The 20,042-nt window shown below is 40.5% G+C and overlaps 1 pseudogene; it reads right to left on the reverse strand.

Moving 5' to 3' along the window:
- Positions 1 to 12,788: 12,788 nt before the first annotated feature.
- On the reverse strand, positions 12,789 to 15,652 carry LOC136144715 (platelet-activating factor acetylhydrolase IB subunit alpha1-like; annotated as a pseudogene).
- Positions 15,653 to 20,042: the final 4,390 nt, after the last annotated feature.

Raw genomic sequence — 20,042 nt, forward strand, 5'->3', positions numbered from 1 at the left:
TATGGAGATAAACTGTAATTGTCTTGTGCTAAGAATATTTGAAGTTCAGTTCTTCACTGCCTTAAATATATAGGGCTAGAACTTGATTATAATTTATTTATTCATTGAGCAGCATTTACTCAGTACCACATTTGAGACTTAATTTGTTTTTCCTTTTCCTCTTTCCATTTCCTTAAGGCATGTTTGTTAAAGTTTGATTAGGTTGCTGTAACTCCTCTAAGTTACCTGAACGGAGAGGAACTCACTTTTGCTGTGTATATTATGTGCCAGACACCAGTTTATGTCATCTAATATAATTGTTACATTTTCCTTAAGCTGTCATTCTTTACTGATGAAGAAAAGAAAGTCCATGACTTGTTTACAATAACAGCACTAGTAAATGGTGGAGTGTGGATTTGGACCCAAGTATTTCTGGTTATTCTGTGTTCCTATTCACTGCTGGGACTTTCTGGAGGCAATGCCTTTATTCAAAGAAATAGTCAAATAGGAGAAATATTAGATGCTATGGCAAGGTAGACAGGGAGTGGATCCGCTCAACTTTTGTCACTCAACTCAAACATACCAGTAACTTTGTCTTCTCTTATAGAAAGCCTAATCAAAATCCTTGGGAAGATTGGAAACCTGTGTTAGATTCCCTCAAGCCACATACATGCTGATGAATATTTATTTAAAATATTTTGAAGAAAAATTATTTATTATAATTCCTAGGTCTACAGTGAGACTATAGAATGTTTAAAGTCTTAGCCAAGCCAGCAACTTTTATTCACAACAGATTGGTTTAGTGAGAGGAGATGCATGGTGAGTTTGAACAACATGTATACCATCTCCGAACCTGTACTTCTTCACTGGTTAAACATAAGTAATAAGTATAGCTCCCGGAGTCTGAGGTGTCAAAGGAAATATTGGAAACAGAAGTGCTTTGAGAACTATGACTATGTATAGTCTTATTTATGACAGCAAGAAGGAGCTAAGTGGAAATCAATAGTGAATTGAGTGGAAGAGGATTAGTTTATAATTCATGTAAGCTTGAATCACAGTTATGAAGTTTTAGCATAAATGGAAATGTGCAGGTTATTTAACATCCTTCATCTTATAAATGAAGAACCAAATGCCCAGGGGAAGTAAGTAGTCTACAACCACATCACATTCTTCAGAATATTGTTGAAAATTCTAAAATAAGAATCTGGTGCCATAGGATGAGACAGGATCAGTGACTAACTTTTCTTTGAGTACCTATTGTATATCAGGCACTGTTTTAGGTGCTAGAAGTGTGGCGGTGAACGAAATAGTTTTCATTTCTACTGTGCAAAATCTGATACTCTAATGGGGTCAGGGGCTTACTGGGTAGCTTAGCTGGTAAAGAACCCGCCTGCGATGCAGGAGACCCTGATTCGACTCCTAGGTCGGGAAAAGCCCCCGAAGAAGGGATAGGCTACCCACTTCAGTATTCTTGGGCTTCCCTGGTGGTTCAGACTGAATTCTCCTGCAATGAGGGAGACCTGTATTCACTCCCTGGGTTGGGAAGATCCCCTGGAGGAGGGCATGGCAACCCACTCCAGTATTCTTGCCTGGAGAATCCCATGGACAGAGGAGCCTGCTGGGTTACAGTCCGTGGAGTCCCAAAGAGTGGTACTGAGCGAGTAAGCACAGCACAGCAAGTGGGGTCAGATAAAGAGATGTATAAACAAACAAACCAGTCAGGTGCTAAGTGTCTTAGAGAAGTTAAAATAGGCAATGTGGTGAGGATGCCAAGGATTTTGATCTGAATAACTGAGTGAACAGGGGTATAATTTTCTTTGATAGGTCAAGATGTGATTGTGATGGTTGGGATGAGAATGGAAAGAAATGGTTAGTTCCTGTTTTGGTCATGTGAAATGTTAAATAATAATCAGGCATCTAAATGGTGCTATGGAGTTGAAGTCTGAAGGTTAGAGGTTGGAGGTAAACATTTGAGAGTTTTCATCACATAGACAGCTTCCAAGCCACGGAGTTTTTTGTTTTTTGGGTTTTTTTTTTTTTTTTTTGTAAAAAAGTGGATAATTTGTTCTTAAATGTAAGGGGTTTTCTTTAGTCAGGTTGCTGTGTGAGGAGAGTGGTTCCAACATGTCTTAGCTTGTCCCCACAAACTAAAGCCATCTGAAGATGCTCAGCCAGAGGCCAGCAAACCATCACCAAAGCAACAGTGTCTTGTCAAAGGGGACAGGGAATCTCTTCTCATTTTGAGGCTTCAGTCATGTCTGCCAGTTTAATATGAAGGTCCTCATGACCACACTGTTATTCCTTTTGCTGTGTGCTGTGCTAAGTCATTTCTAATCGTGTCTGACTTTTTTGCGACCCCATGGACTGTAACCCAGCAGGCTCCTCTGTCCATGGGATTCTCCAGGCAAGAATAATGGAATGGGTTGCCATGCCCATCTCCAGGGGATCTTCCCAACCCAGGGAGTAAACCCAAGTCTCCCTCATTGCAGGAGGATTCTTTACAGTCTGAGGCACCAGGGAAGCCCAAGAATATTGGAGTGGGTAGCCTATCCCTTCTCCAGGGGATCTTCCGAATCACATCTCTTACATCTCCTGCGTTGGCAGGCGGGTTCTTTACCGCTAGAGCCACCTGAAAATGACAGTGAAAGTCACTCAGTCGTGTCCAACTCTTTGCGACCCCAGGAACTAATACAGTCCTTGGAATTCTCCAGGCCAGATACTGGCGTGGGTAGCATTTCCCTTCTTCAGGGGATCTTCCCAACCCAGAGATCAAAGTTATTACTTTTATTAAGGCCCAAATGTGTGCGTCAAATCCATTCAATAACCTTTGCAGTGAGAAGGGCCTAGTGGCCTCTTTGCAGAAATGGGTTTTCATTAATGCATGATGTGTCCAAATACCCCCAACTTCCCAGTTGAACTTAGATTTGACAGTGGCTTCATAAGTCTATATTTTAGTTCTGTAAAGCCATTATTCAATTTAGATTTTCTTATCAAAATTATATTGGGAGCCTATTTTTGTGTATCTTTTAATTTTTGTGTTTTAGAAAATTTATTTTTTATTGCTTTCACAATAATCTTTACTTAGTACTCTGGGAGCAATTACTATATCTTTCCCAAAGGAATTTGTTCTTAGATAAAAAATTCTTTTAATTTAAGGGAAGAAATAGTGAGGCCAGAGATTACTGACTTCAGATACTCAAAGTGAAGTCTGTGTGTGCCCTAAAAGCTCTTATTGCCCCCAAATACCCAATGTTTTAATGTTTCTACCTTTGGAGAATAATTTGTTAGTTCAATGCTGGATTTTCCTTGTAATTCTTTTTTATTTTATTCTTTCTTTTTTATTTTATTCTTTACAGTAAAAATATACAAGCATATTATAGAAAAGTTAAAAATATAGAAAATCACCAAGGAGAAAAAAAAATCATTTGTAATCTCTCACTCAAAGATAAATAACATTCACGTGAATATTCATCTTATGTAACTTTTAAAATAAAATAAAACTATTGAATATACTGTCTTCTTAAATAGTACCTTTTTCTGATCACAAATATACTACAGAAAATTTAGAAAATTCATAAGTGCAAAAAAAAAAAAAAACCCAGAAAAATTAAAATCACTTGTATCCCATTTTCTGAGGTGACTATTATTATAAATTTTACTACATTTTTAATGAACGTCTGTATTATATATGTTTACATCTGTATGTTATATGGTTTGTGGCTTTTTTTTTTTTTTTTTTGACCTTATCACGAGACATATGGGATCTTAGTTCTCTGATGAGATAAAGGATTGGACTCAACGTCCCCTGCAATGGGAGCGCAGAATCTTAGCCACAGGAAGCCACCAGCCCAGTGAAGCTGCTCATCGTATCCGACTCTTTGCGATCCAATGGACTGTAGCCTACCAGTCTCCTCCACCCATGGGATTTTCCAGGCTAGAGTACTGGAGTGGTTGCCATTTCCATGGAATTCCCTAATTATGCAATTTTTGTTAACGCTTTGCAACTTGATTTTTCCACAGAACTTCATTTTGAAAGGTTACTGCTGCGAGCCATGTGTTACGCTGGGAGTTGTGATCACTGAAGGAGAGAATTTCAATCTGGGGTCAAAGATGAGGCTTGAGTACTTGGAGCTTTTGGTGTAGCAAAGTTTTATTAAAGTATAACAGGGATAGGGAAAGCTTCTGACACCAGAAGGGGACAGTAAAATGCCCTCTTGCTAGTTTTTAGCAAGGCATTTTATGTCAGTTGTGCGTGCGTGCTAAAGTTGCTTCAGTCGTGTCTGACTCTTTGCGACCCCATGGACTGTAGCCCAGCAGTCTCCTCTGTCCTTGGGATTCTCCAGGCAAGAGTACTGGAGTGGGTTGCCATGCCCTTCTCCAGGGGATCTTCCTTGACCCATGGATCAAACCTGTGTCTCCTGTAGCTCCTGCATTGCAGGCAGATCCTTTATGTCTGTTAGCAAGCTGCTAATCAGATAAGAGAGGCACCTCAAGGCTGAGGGCGTTTCACCAGGCCCCTCTCCCACAATATGCATTTTTGAGATAGAATGGCACAAGATATGTCATCCCCAAACATAAAACAATTGGCGTGAATGCTGGTTTGTTGAGCCATTATCAGCCCAAGGTTTGAGAAGAGGAAATAAAGGCTAGTCTTAGACAGAACTGGTTTAACCAACAGAGAAGGGAAAAAAAATGTCTGCCACTTGCAGCTTATTTCCTCCTGCCGCTTGGGGACCTCTGGCCTTCCTACCTGTTACCCTCTCATTATGTGATTTTATCTGTTATTGATTATTCTGCTACACAATCATTTTAACAGCTTTGTGGCATTATATCATATGGCTGCAATATGCAGTTGTCTGCTAGGATGTAAGTATTTATGTGCAGTGCATGGTTTCATGCAAAAGACCTTTTTAATTTTACATGAAATTAAAATGATTATCTTTTAAAATTTTCTGCAAAGTAAATCAATAAGATAGGGCTATCAAGTTCATTGTTAAAGGAAAAATAAGTAGGAAAATAGCAAGTTTTTAAGATACAGGTGTGAAAGGATTAGAGCAGTTCCCAAGATTGTTGATTATGCATATGTGAGTGTAAGAGTGTAATCAAGGCATTATATTTAAAGATTATTTGAGAAGTGTTGAAAAATGTGAAAGCACTGTGTATTTTGTACCATGTGGTTTTACACACATATTTATAGATAACACATTAGAACAGACTCAGGTATAGATATAGACCATCATCACCAAATTTTTAAGGTTTATGGAGTTCATATTTTCAGTGTACGAACTATTTCAAACTGGCACTGATCATAGAGGCCTGAATGGAAGAACACCCTAGGTATTCATTTATTTGGAGACTAGCAGACTGGAAACCAGCAAGCCAGGGTCCTGCATTTTACACAATAGTATGATTCTTTGAGAGGCTTAATGATGCCTTTTTCATGGTGAAGCTCATGGAGCAGTACCAACTGCCACAGAGATATTTTGGGACTTGTTAAAACTTTGGGTTTCTGGAGCCTATTCTAAATCAAATAACTCAAATTCTCAGGTGTAACACACTGCCCAGGTGATGTGTATGGAAGTCAAAGCAGTATTAGAATGACTGGGAATTAAGCAAATGAAGAAAAAAAATGCCTTCGAGCATTAGGGATTTTTTTTTTTTCCTTATTTGTGTCTCTGGCACCTAGAACAGTGCCCATGGGAGGTGATAGTTATACGTTTATTACATTGACTGTAAGGTAAGAGAGAGAAGGCGAGGTTCAGAAGAAGGGAGATTGGCACTTTACAGGAACAGATCACCTTTACTGAGGCGAGAAGGGGCAGAAGTCAGATTAGCGAGCTGCTGTGGTTATCCAAGAAAAGAGTAAGTGTATATAGGCATGTATGTGGAAAGTTACTGTCTTAAGGGGGCCAGTTCTTTTCCAAGGTTGTTTGGAGTAGTTATCTCTTAAATGGCTGGGGCAAGGAATTTTGGAGATAAACCAGAGGCTGGACTAGCTGGGACCTGGGCATAATCAACCTTAATGTCCATTTTTTTCTTCAGGTGAGAGTTCTTTGTTTTGCATAGAATGGTGGGGAGGACCTGAAGGGGAGTTTTAACTCCAGGCTCTTTTGGGCCTTGTAACTTTCCTTCACTGACCATTTAAACAAACACTTGTAATAAGTTCTTGCCTTATACTATAATATGTTTCTGCAAACCATCTTTTGACAACATTTCAAATAAATTTTCATAATCTCTGTGATCATGACTTGCATACAGTAGGAACTTGATGAATGTTGATTTCGTGAATGAGTAAAATAATGTGTAGTTACACCTAATCATCCTTAACTTCAGAATAGTGAGTACCACTAATAACCTAGTATGGTGCCCTTTGTCCCTGAAAGTATCAAAACTGGGGGTCAAACTCTCTGTGTTTAATATATGTCAAAATTTCCACATGTCCATGAGTGAACCACTGCTTAGCCCTACTGTCTTCAGCTTTGAAATCTATAAAGTAAAGGAAGTTGTGAGATTCAGTGAGATAAGATCCATGAAGTTACTTTGGAATCAATTAAGTACTTTGCAAATGTAAGTTATCATTCTTATCTTCTCCATCAAGGTTGTCTCAAACAAGAACTTTTCCACCTGCCTCAGTTCTTGGGAGAGCAAGCCACTGCTCATTTCCCTGTGGCAAGCTCGAGCAAGATTGCATTTTAACAAATTTATGAATGTTTGAAATTCTTTTTTTATGATGCTATTTGTTTGTCTTTTGGGTGTGCTGGATCTTTATTGCTGTGCAAGCTTTTCTCTGCTTGCAGCAAGTGGAGGCTACTCTCTAGCTGCGGTGCTCAGGTTACTCTGTGAAGGCTTCTTTTGTTGAGGAGCACAGGCTCTAGGACACATGGGCTTCAGTGGTTTGTCACGTGGCTCCCAGGCTCTAGAACACAGCTCAATTGTGGTGCATGGGCTTAGTAGCTCCGAGGCATGTGGGATCTTCCTGGACCAGGGATCGAACCCGTGTCTCCTACAGGTGGATTCTTTACCACTGAGCCACCGGGGAAGCTCCTGTTTGAAATTCTTAAGGGACAGGGATGGCAAATAAATTGACCCATGTTCACATTTCACCTCTGGTATCCAAGGTCAACATCGCTAAAGGATTATTGTTCCCTAGTTCTTATGTGCTCAAAGGTGACCTCACAAGTTTCTCAGCACAGTGCCACAGCAGCCCTTCCAGAGAACCTGTTCGCCCTCTCTGATATAGGATAAATCTATATAAAAATTTGTACTATTAGATTTGAATATGAACGTATTTCTTAAAGATATGAGATTATCTTGTATAAGAGAAGGATGTAGACATACATACATTGTATATTGTGTGTATATAGTATATATATATATATACATATATATATATATATAGATGTATGTATCATGTGTGAGATAATACTGAGTATAACATAGGAGTGTGAGTGAGTGTGTGTGTGTGTGTGTGTGTAAAAGAAAGAGAGATCAAGAGGCTATTAAGGTCATGTTTTTAGGTTAGGCCTTGAAAAATCACAATAAAATCTTCTGGAAGGAATCAAAAGAAGACTAAAAATTTTATGTAGGTCTCTCAAGTCTCAGCAAATGTTATAACTAAAGTTTCAGTCTCAGTAGCTAAACCAGAGTTTCTATTTTATTACTGGGGAGACCCTAGCTGGAGTCTTACCTCTTTGGAACAGGATACGAGTCTGAAAGACTTGGATAATTGAGCTTTGTAGTGAGCTGGATGTAGTGATTAAATGAGATCTTAATTTAGTTCCCTTATAGTGGAAATATCAGCAGTCTTTTGGAATGCTGTCTCAACCATATCCCTTAGTATTATACTGGAATATTTCATGTCCTAAGTGATTTCTTCCCTTCAAAACAAAAAACGAAAAACTGGTCCACTATTAATTTGCTAACTAGTGTTAGATATTAGATATGCAGAATCCCTGATCTCCCAAACTTTAGATAAGTATTTCTCCAAGGTGCTCCCATAGTACACTTCATTTCCACTATTAAAATACTTACCACATAGAGGATCCTGCTGAGATTTATGTATATAAATCTCAGCAGGATCTTCTATGACCCACCTCCCAGAATATTGGAAATAAAAGCAAAACTAAACAAATAGGACCTAATGAAACTTAAAAGCTTCTGTACTACAAAGGAAACTATAAGTAAGGTGAAAAGACAGCCTTCAGATTGGGAGAAAATAATAGCAAATGAAGAAACAGACAAAGGATTAATCTCAAAAATATACAAGCAACTCCTGAAACTCAATTCCAGAAAAATAAACGACCCAATCAAAAAATGGGCCAAAGATCTAAACAGACATTTCTCCAAAGAAGACATACAGATGGCTAATAAACAAACACATGAAAAGATGCTCAACATCACTCATTATTAGAGAAATGCAAATCAAAACCACAATGAGGTACCATTACACGCCAGTCAGGATGGCTGCTATCCAAAAGTCTACACGCAATAAATGCTGGAGAGGGTGTGGAGAAAAGGGAACCCTCTTACACTCTTGGTGGGAATGCAAACTAGTACAGCCACTATGGAAAACAGTGTGGAGATTTCTTAAAAAACTGGAAATAGAACTGCCATATGACCCAGCAATACCACTTCTGGGCATACACACTGAGGAATCCAGATCTGAAAGAGACACATGCACCCCAATGTTCATCGCAGCACTGTTTATAATAGCCAGGACATGGAAGCAACCCAGATGCCCATAAGCAGACGAATGGATAAGGAAGCTGTGGTACCTATACACCATGGAATATTACTCAGCCGTTAAAAAGAATTCATTTGAATCAGTTCTAATGAGATGGATGAAACTGGAGCCCATTATACAGAGTGAAGTAAGCCAGAAAGATAAAGAACATTACAGCTTACTAACACATATATACGGAATTTAGAAAGATGGTAATGATAACCCTATATGCAAAACAGAAAAAGAGACACAGATGTACAGAACAGACTTTTGGACTCTATGGGAGAAGGCAAGGGTGGGATGTTTCGAGAGAATAGCATCGAAACATGTATATTATCTATGGTGAAACAGATCACCAGCCCAGGTTGAATGCATGAGACAAGTGCTCGGGCCTGGTGGGCTGGGAAGACCCAGAGGAGTCGGGTGGAGAGGGAGGTGGGAGGGGGGATCGGGATGGGGAATACGTGTAACTCTATGGCTGATTCATGTCAATGTATGACAAAACCCACTGAAATATTGTGAAGTAATTAGTCTCCAACTAATTAAAAAATAATAATAAAAAAATAAAATAAAATACTTACCGCATTGTGCTATCTTTGCCTATATCTCCAACTGAAGTGCAGACTCCCGTGGGACAAGGCTGATTCAGTATAACATCTCTGTTGATTAAACCAGAGGTTGTCAAATTTTTTCTACTTTGGATCAGCTTGTAAAACACTAGGATCTGAGGATCATACAGTTTCTGTTTCAACTGCTCAACTTGCTGATGGAGTGTGAAAGCAGCTGATTGGGTATGACTGTGTTCATGAAAACAGGAGATGGGTTGAAATTTGCCCACTATTGTTTGGCATGTGGTCAGTGCTCAACAGATTTTTATTATTAGTAGTAGTGGTATATTAATTTAGTTGAATTAATAAATGAAAATCTAATGAAATATGGTATCTGCTGTCATGAATCTTACATTCTAGCAGGAACTAGAACAATTACAAATAGTATGAAAAGTCCCACATATTATGGAAGCCCAGAGATTTGGAATCCTATGAAACTGGAGGAGGGGATTAGAAAAGTCTTCCTGAAAGGGATAGATATGAAATTCCATTTTGAAGGAAAAGAAAAATAGAAGTAATATGCAGAAGATGAGGGAGGGAAAGGGTGTTCTCGGCTAAAGGAATAGCACCTGTGCAGAGGCCGAGAGGCATGGAAATCTATGACACATTTGGAGACCTGAGGTAGTTCCTTATGGGAATTTTACCTCTGGAAGATGGTGTTGCAATTTAGTTCCTCCACCTGCGCTCTAACCTCCTTGTCCTATTATTCTTCGGAACCAGCTCCATCCTTTTTCTTTTTTTTTTTTTATATTCTCTCTCCTACTGGTTCTTTCATCTTAGTAGATAAACATGCTCAAGGATTTTCTATATTTAAAACTACCGTTTCCGTTTCTACTGTCACTGCTACCACAACCATCACCATCTTAACTAAAACCACCATCCCCACATCCATCATCACTTACACCACCACCACCACTGCCTCAGCATCTATCTACATCACCACCTTTGCTGCCTCTGCCACCTCCACCATTTTCATCATCTCCAAGCCCACCACGACTGCTACACTCTACCCTCTTCACATCTACCATCTTCACCATCACCTCTGCCACCTCCTAATCACCTCTGCTTACCTTCACCACCATCGCCGTATCCACAGTGAAAGCTTCCTTTAGTCCTCTGTCCTTTTAAATCAGTCATGACATCTTTCTGTTTCATAGACAACCTTCTTTTTCATGATGAAATGCCATTAAAAAAATTATACACCTATTTATTTATATGTATTATTTTTGGCTGCACTGGGTCTTTATTGCTATATGCGGGCTCTCTCTAGTTGTGGTGAGAAGGGGCTACTCTTCACTGTGGTGCACGGGCATCTCATTGTGGTGGCTTCTCTTGTTGTGGAGCATGGGCTCTAGGTTTCAGGACTGGTGGGCTCTAGAGCACCAGTTCAGTAGTTGAGGCACACAGGCTCAGCTGCTTCTCAGCAAGTGGAATCCCGCCAGACCAGGGATTGAACCCATGTCCCCCATATTGGCAGGCAGGCTCCCAACCACTGGACCACCAGGGAAGTCCCCACAGACAAACTTCTTGAAGGAAGATTATGTACTTGCTTTTTCCTGTCTCTCTCATTTGCTGTTCAGTCAACTAGAATCTGATTTCTATTCTCATTGCTCCATTGAAATTATTTGAAATAAGGTCACTATTTACCATGATCATTATATTGCTACATTCAGTGAACCCTTTGACACTTAACATATTTGATCTCTCAGTATCAAGTGGGCTTTGTATGGGCTTTGTAACACTAAAATTTCTGGTTGCCTCCTAATTTTCCTTTTTTCAGCCTTCTCTAAGGCTCCTTGTCAGCCCTGTCAGTTATCTCTCAATGTGGGAGTTTTCCTTGGATATCTGCTGATCTCACAATCTTTAGTCAACTGTGTATGTAATCTCTCATACTCAGTTCCTACATCCAGTAAGAACAAGACAGTTTGCCATAAGTGAGCAGGAAGACTTGGGAAAGAGGTGAATGTTTAGCGTAGGTGCTGGGAGAAATAAGAAAAAGAGCAGACTAAGAAATGCTGGTCAGGGCATGGAGCCCAGTCGAAGCTGCAGATCTTAAATTTGTGGTGTCTTCAAACCACGCAGTTGTAGATTTTCCCCCCAGCATCCTAAGAATAAGAGAGAAAAAAATTGATTAGTGAATGTGTGGCTAAAAAAGAGGGTAAAATTCCTAAATAATTTCATTATAGTCTTAACTGGGACTGTTCCCTCAACTGACATATCTTAAGATAGTTGAAAAGGTATGCCTGTCAAAAAACACTGACCTCTAACCATTTTGTTGTTAAATCAACACATTCTTCTTGTTTGATATAATAATTCTTTATTCTCCCCATCCTTCATTTTCAAAGATGTTATAAAGTCTGTATTTATTTTTAAAAATTAATGCCAAATAGAGTTAGATTTGTCTAGAGGCCTAAGTGTGATATCTGTAGACTTTCTTAAGATGACTTTGCAACACCAAATCCTGAAGCGACGAAATAAGTTTGATGTATGCATTGCAGCTGTATCTGACTCCCCCCAAAAGAGGCTCCTTTATATTTTCAGGACTGGGTCTAAACTAGTTTATTTTTAACTAGAATTCCTATTTGACCACACACGGATAATTGCATGGCTGAATTCATATGTTATTTGGTTTTCCATTTCATTTTGTCTGCTGCAAGATCCTTGGATATGATACTTAAAATGACAAAGTCAGAGAAAATTATATTTTGGAGAAAATCCAAACATTTTAACATGGCCTTTCATTAGTGGTCCCCTGTCTATCTCTGCAGCCTCAACTTTCCATTCCTCCCAACCTCACAGCATATGTTGCAGCCACATTGAATTACTTCCAAGCCCTCAAACATGCCGCACCCTCCTTGCCGTCTTGTTCTTGAACATGCTGTTCATTCACAGTGGGTTATATAACTAATGCCTGTGAGTTCTTCAAAGCTTCACACTGGGAAGTCCTCCCTGACACTCTGATATTAACTGTGTCATAGAACTGAATATGTCACATAATTCCATCTTTGTTGCTCCTGCTAGATAGTAAGATCCTTGAATACTGTATTTTAAAAAATTATATTTATTCATTTTTGGCCATGCTGGGTCTTCGTTGCTGCTTGTGGGCTACAGTCCAATCGATGTGCTCCACCTTCGCAGTGCAGTGGCTTCTCTTGTTGCGGAGCACAGGCTCCAGCGCGCATGGGCTTCAGTAGCTGCAGCTCACAGGTTTAGTTGCCCCAGAGCATGTGGAATCTTCCCAGACCAGGAATCGAACCTGTGTCCCCTGCAGGCAGAATCTTAACCGCTGGACCACCAGGGAAGTCCCAAAGGCTCTGTTTTTGTCCTCATATACCTAGTGCTTAGCACAAGACTTGACAATGGAAGACTTTCAATTATTGTTATTTGGTTGAATGAATGAGTGAAATTACTCTCTGTGTTCCATTTTTTGGGGGTGGGACTGAAAAATGAAAATTTAATGTTGCAGGAAAAGAAGATGCTTAGGGGGTGGATTCCAGCAGCGGGGCACCACCCTGTTCCTGGTCTTGGGCTAGCAATGCAGAAGCAAGGAGTGCAGGGCCCGGCACACAGGTGTGTACCCCAGAAAGCTCAGGTGCAGGTAGTCATACGTGTCACGGTGGCTGATGGTACCATCTGGGTGCACCAAGCCAGGATCTGCATCCAGGAAGTGGGCCCGTAGGTGGCCAACCAGAGCTGCCCAGTACGGGCTCAATCACCCGTCGGTTTTTCTCTTGAAGTGGGTTGGGGCGCTGGCCCCGAGTAAGCAGGCCCAGCACCGTGAGTCCATGCCTGGGGCTGCCGCCGGGTTCACCAGTTGCACTATGACCTTGATGCCGCCAGTCACCTGCTCTGCGGTGCGCCGGCGGTTGTTGGTACCCACGCAGACCACCACCGTCTAGGGGCGGAGGTGTTCCAGCTCCCGGTTCCGTTCCCCCGACACCACAGCCCATGCTGCGTGCTGTCACCGCCAATGCCAAAGGTAAGTGCGTGCAGAGCGGAAAAGAGCTCCCGCCAGATAGTCCCACCGCCAGATCGGTGAGCTGGACCAAGGAGTCCCGGATGAAGAAGACTTCAGGTTCCTCATCTTCGCTGTCAGCTACCATGGTGTGGCTTCCCTGATAGCTCAATTGGTAAAGAATCCGCCTGCAATGCAGGAGACGCCGGTTCGATTCCTGGGTCGGGAAGATCTGCTGGAGGGGAGGGATAGGCTACCCACTCCAGTATCCTTGGGCTTCCCTTGTGGCTCAGCTGGTAAAGAATCCGCCTGCAATGAGGGAGACGTGGGTTCGATCCCCGGGTTGGGAAGATACCCAGGATACCCCGGAGAAGGGAAAGGCTACCAGCTCCAGTATTCTGGCTTGGAGAATTCCATGGCCTGGAGAAGTCCATGGGGTCGCAATGAGTTGGACATGACTGAGCGACTTTCACGATGGTGGGACATGCGGCGCCCCGAGCCCTGCACGTCCTGCACGCGGTGTGAGCTTGCTTGCTGGCTGGGTTCCTTTCTCCACTAGTCTTGGGGCCTCAGCTCCTTCACTTAGGAGGGGAGGTGGGATTGGGAACCCTCGCTTCCCCCACGGCGGCCTCACAGTGGGCTCATCTGGCGCTTCCTGCCCCGGGAGGGTCACTCTGGGGCGGCGGCTGGCTCACCCTGGGGGAGTGTGGGGTCCATTTTTCTTTTTAAATCACATTACTCTGATATATTTCGTCATGTGTCATAGCTTCTTGAATATAAATTTGTTTTAGTAGTATTGAATGCTAATAGCATCTCTCCATGTTTTTGCATCTTTGTAGATGTCTAGTGTTATTCATCAGAGATTTTGTATTATTCCTGCTTCCATAAACTTTGCCTCCTCTATTTTCATGCATTCACTTGCTTTCACCTTCAAGCCTAGATTGGTTCCTGCTACAACAGGAAGAGTATAGGAGGCTTCCTGCCAGCTCTCCTTTTTGCTCATACCTCGTATCTGTTCTGCTCATCTTACTTGTAAGTCATCTGGTTCCTGCTGACCTGCCTGGCTTTTGACCATCTACCTTGACTTCCAGCTTTGGGAATCTTCAGGTCATCCATTCCTCCTTGTCTCTCACTCGCCTTCTGTTTGCTCTGATCCTCCAGGAAGGCACCAATTTTTCCTTTTCTTCTTGGTTCCTGACTGACCGGAACATCTTGACCTCTGACTCATTTATATGTGTGAATTATGGACTAACCTGTATAGATACTGTTTCATCGCCTCACCAGGATCCCTTCCTCTGAACACACCTTAGCCTTCCTGGTCTTACATGCATGTGTTATTATATTAAGCTACAGGTCTGCCTCTGTCATGGTATTTGTTTTGAACAAAACTGCTATTCATATTTCTTCACATTGTGATTATGGAAGCTGAGGTACAGAGACATGAACTCTAAGCCAACTGCTATGTTATTTATGTGTATATATATATATATATATATACATATTTATATACAAGACATATCACTAATGAATCTGAAGTGTGTTAGTCACTCAGTTGTGTCCAAATCTTTGCAACCCCATGGACCGTAGCCTGCCAGATTCCTCTGTCCATGGGATTCTCCAGGCAAGAATACTGGAGTGGGTTGTCATTTCCTTCTCCAGGGGATCTGAAAGTAGTGTTTAATCTCCCACATGCTAATTAAGTATTCTTGTGACTGTGTCTGTGCATCTGTGGAATATCTGTGGAATCTAAAGTACACACAGATGCTTAGGGCCCCCACAGAATCACTGAATCAGAATCTTGACAAGGGACCTGGACAGATTTATTTTCAGAAACTTCATGAATCATTTTGATGGACAGCACGGGTTGAAGTTGAACAGCATTGCTATACTAATGATTACCCTAAACATCATATATTGGACGTGACAATGAATATCTCAAATGTTTGACGACTAACAAATACCATTATTATTCATTGCTACCTGTTTGCATCTAGTTTCTCATTTAATTAGCCTTCAAGTCAACATTTTGAGCCAGGAATTATTGCATAGAAGATGATTAAACATGAGAGGACGAAGGTTGGATAACTAATTGCAGTGTAAGAATTTAAATCCAAGTCTTCTTTATGCTTAAATATTGTACTATATGGCATAATATAGCTCATTGACTGAATTTCCTTATAAATGGTACAATTATTATTTAATCCATAGCTTTATTACTAGAGTGAATAAGTTCAAAAGAAATCCAATTATCTCATTACCTTGCTTATGGATTTCCATAGTCTTCTCACTGCCAACCATAAAGAATAAACCTTCTTTATTATGGTGTAAAATATCCTTCACAATCCATCTTCCAGTTGCCCCTTCAGTTCTGTCTTCACGATCTGTCATTTCCTGTATACCGTGATCATGCTGAATTTCCCATGTTTTTGGTAACACACAAACTCTGAAACAATAAAATGCCTTTGTATTGGGATTTGAGGGTCATATGAAGAGCACCTCAGTTTTCCAGATTTTGAAGCAATTGAGGAAGAGCTATAGGAATCAGGGATTCATGGGACCAACTTTGTTATGAGCAAAGTGGAATTGGAAGAGGCACCTTGGGCCCAGTATCCTCCTGAACTGAGCTTACCCGCCTGGTTACAGATGAAGCAGCTTCATAGCTATAGTCCTCCCCCCTGGGCTATTATTTTTACTATCAGGAGTCATCAATAAATGTTTTTGAACTGTGACTGCCTTCAGAAAAATATAAGATCCTAAGTGTGAATTTCCAAAAAATGAGCAAACTCATATAATTAGCCCCCAAATAAAAAACCAAAATCTAACCAACAGTGCAGAGACCTCTCTTATGCCCTCTCCCAGTCACTTTCTCCCCCAGGGCTAACCACTGTCTCGACTTCTGACACTGTAGATGTGTTTTGCTTGCTTTTGATTTTCATAAAATTGAACCATGACAGAATATACTCTTTTTCTGTCTCACATCTGCTCGACATTGTGAGATTTATTCATGTTTTTGGATGCAGTAATAGTTTGCTCATTTTCATTGCTATACGGTATCTCCATAAATGAATATACTTCAGTTTATTTATCCTTTTTACTGCTGAGGGACTGAGTTATTTGCAGTTTTTGGCTATAGTGAATAGTACATAATATTATTCCACGTGTTTTATGGTGAAAATATGTACTCACAGAGGAAGGTACATACTCACAGAAGAGGAATTGCTATAGGACATAGATCCAGTCAGCTCTACCTGATGCTGCCAAACTGTCTTCCGAAGAAGACTTATGTTTCCATCAACAGCAGATGAAAATTCGAGTTATTCTTCATTCTAGAACAGGACTTGGTGTTGTCTGGCTTATTCATTTTGGCCATTCTGGTGGCTATGAGGTGTTATTACAATGTGCTTTAGATTGCATTCCTGTGATGACTAATGAAGTGGCAACCCTTTTATTGGCTACTTGGATATTCTCTTTTATGTCCATGGGGGATTTTGCAAGTTTTCTAACTGTGCTTGTCTCATTTAAAATTTTCTGTAAGAATTCTTTGTATATTCTGGATATGGGTTCCTTGTCAGATATAGGTATTGCAAATATGCTGCGTGAATAATTTAAATCTGCAGTTCGTTCAGTGTAGACACCCTGCACTTACCAACTACTGGTGGTGTCAGCCTGGTGTGCAGTTGACTCTCCTGAGTGGATTTAACAAAATACAACTCTAGAGACTTATTCCTGAAAAAATGAATCAGAATCCCAGAGGTGGGGACTGACTCTGCATACTCTTCATCATTCTATCCCAAGTGCCTAAATAACATGCTTCTTAACTGAAACAGGTATTTAAAATTTAATCTTTAGTTCAAGATTCAGTCTTTCACCAAACCATGTATATATATATACCTAGTACAATTTAAATGCATTTTCTCACATGATTAAAGTAAACTACCTAGTTTATAGGATTTGATAAGCAAGGAAAAATAAGAATTTATTTTTGCATGTTTACTTGTTATTCATGAGGATAATAAACTTTCTAATAGAATATTTAATAATATATAAAAATGAAAGTCATTTAAAATTGCTTTTAACTTATTCCACATCAAACAATGCCATGACTTATAACATTTTTAAGGGGGAGTTGTGTGATTTTATGGAATCCACCTGCTGATGCAGGAGATGCAGAGTTGCAGGTTTGATCCCTGGACCGGAAGTATCCCCTGGAGAAGGAAATAGCAACCCACTCCAGTATTCTTGCCTCAAAAATTTTATGGACAGAAAAGCCAGGGAAGCTACAGTCCGTGGGATCACAAAGAGTTGGACACGACTGAGCATGTATGCAAAAAGAATGTGATTATATAGCTTAGCTGGGGAAGTTTATACCTCAAAATCAGCTGGGTTATGTGGCTCTGGAGGGGAAAATGGGTCGAAATTAAAAGGCTTCAAGTTGTGGCTCATGATTAAGAAAATGGGGTGACAGCTGCCCAACATTAAAGACACCTTTCAGGAGGCTGTGAATGACACATTATGAAGAGTAATCACATGGAGTTTGAATTTCCATTTGGATGGAAATATCCACAGTGGGTCAGATTAGATGACTTGGAACAGTACCTTGCAGCTTTAAACTCTATGTATTTCTGCAATGTGACCCCTGATGTATAGTGCAAACACAGTTCTTGTCCTGGAGGTGAAATCCTTCCAACCCTCACTGCTCTTGATATTCTTGCCCTGGATGCAGGGTATTACCTTAGGGTTTGAAAGACACCCTTTGAAACAATTTTCGCCGAAAGGAGATTTTCCTGTCATTGATCTAGCAGAGAGGTTCTTGTCATCAGACTTTGTTCCGCTTTTTGGATTTATTCTTGCTCTATATTTTTAGGGACCTCCCTGAGTTAGATCCAAGATGTTCTGTGAAATGGAAATGTAGCTGAGTGGAAAGCAAGATTGACAGTGAAAATTCTCAATCTGCCATTTACAAGGGATAATTTTTCAACATTGAATATAAAAAGCTCTGCCTGAGGGTTGCATTATAGCCAGTGGGGTGTCCTGTCAACCAACGTGCTGGGAAAGAGGTTTATACAACTCATTCTTTTCAGTAATTATTGCCTTAAGTGAGAGCATCCGAGCATGCTAAATGAGACTTAGTTCATAATTGTCAGATATTCATATAATGGATTCAGCTGAAAGGATTTTAAACATTTGGGACAATTTGTCCCTCTGTTCTAGAAGCTGCACATGGCATGCATGGTATGAATTTGCCCCTTGAATTTGACGAGAGGATGATGAGAGAACCTTGGATGCCTGGCTTTAGTTAGGAATGTTTCCTGTCTTTCTTGCCACCCAACACTACATCGCTAGTATAACACAGGCCTGTAACAAACAAAAATATCCGCAGGACCTTACTGACTCCAGGGTGCACTAAAATCTGGAGCTTAATTCTCAGGCTGAAAACCCACAATTGCCAATATTTTCAGTGGGTTTCTTTTTTTTTCTTGTTTTAGTTGTTTCTTAACTTGTGTTTGCAAGTGCTCTAGGAGATTCATTAGGCAGCTTTTTAGTCTTATGTTAGAAAGTGTGCTGTGTTAATCCCCAGGACATGTCCTGAACTGCTCAATATATAGGTCCCACACTGAAGACTGTCGAAGTTTTGGTATGAAGAAATATGACGGTTCAAATGAGTCTTTTCTTAGATCTCTAATACACAGGGTGTATAACCCACAACAGGGAAATCACACCAGGTCTGTCAATCAAAATTGTCCTGAATTTTCATAGTTCAGTGGGGTTGGCATGCAATTAACAGAGTTAGAAGGCACTGGAAGACCTCTTGTAATATTGTCGTGGGAATATTTTGGGAGCTTCCTGAGAAAATATTATTTGATTATGGCTCAGATGGTAAAGAATCTGCCTGCAATGCAGGCGACTTGAATTCAATTCCTGGATTGGGACAATCTCCTGGAGGAGGGAATGGCAACCCAGTCCAGTATTCTTGCCTGGAGAATTCTATGGACAGAGGAGCCTGGTGAACTATAGTCCATGGGTTTGCAGAGTCAGACACGACTGAGTGACTAACACTTTCATTTTGATAAACAAATATCCAAGATCTGTGGTCTTGAAGCATGTATGGATCTCTGACTTACCCTCCGAGAAACTCTCTATGCGGATAGAACCTCCGTGGTGGGAATGTTCAATTTAGAGTTCCCCGTGGTTAAAGGGGAATCCTTGAGTCTATATAGCATTCTATTTCACAGTCATACCCAGATTCTGTTGTGGATGAACCACATTTTTTCCATTTTTTAAAAGTACTGATTAGTTTTCACAGGTAATACAAGAGTATACTCCTGCGGGAGTATTTCAAGCAAGGAAGAACTATAATCAGGATTATTAAGTTAGTCTGTTTTCACTCCTCCTCTAATTCCACTCCAGCTGACTGTATCCTAAAAGTAGTCATTATTAATAGCAGAATATCATTTTCTGATCTTTTTAATGCATTTATATTTATATGTATGAGCACATACAAATACATAGTTGAGAAAATAGTAAAGGAATCCTAGAGTACTTTTTTTTTTTCTATTTACTTTTTCATTTAAAAAATAGATTATGTTAAACCAGAAACCATTAGTGTTTGGGATTGTTTACTGTTGTCCCTGTTTACAAACTCAGAACTGGAGTTTTCCAAAGGCCCCCTCACACGTGGGCTGTACTATTTCATTTACTACCCGCCCCCACCCTCCGCCAGCCCCATTGTCTTTTCCATTGTCTTACAGTCCTGCTGCAACAAGAGGAAAAACACTTC

Source organism: Muntiacus reevesi, chromosome 12, assembly GCF_963930625.1.
Source record: "Muntiacus reevesi chromosome 12, mMunRee1.1, whole genome shotgun sequence".
Taxonomy (NCBI): Eukaryota; Metazoa; Chordata; class Mammalia; order Artiodactyla; family Cervidae; genus Muntiacus; species Muntiacus reevesi.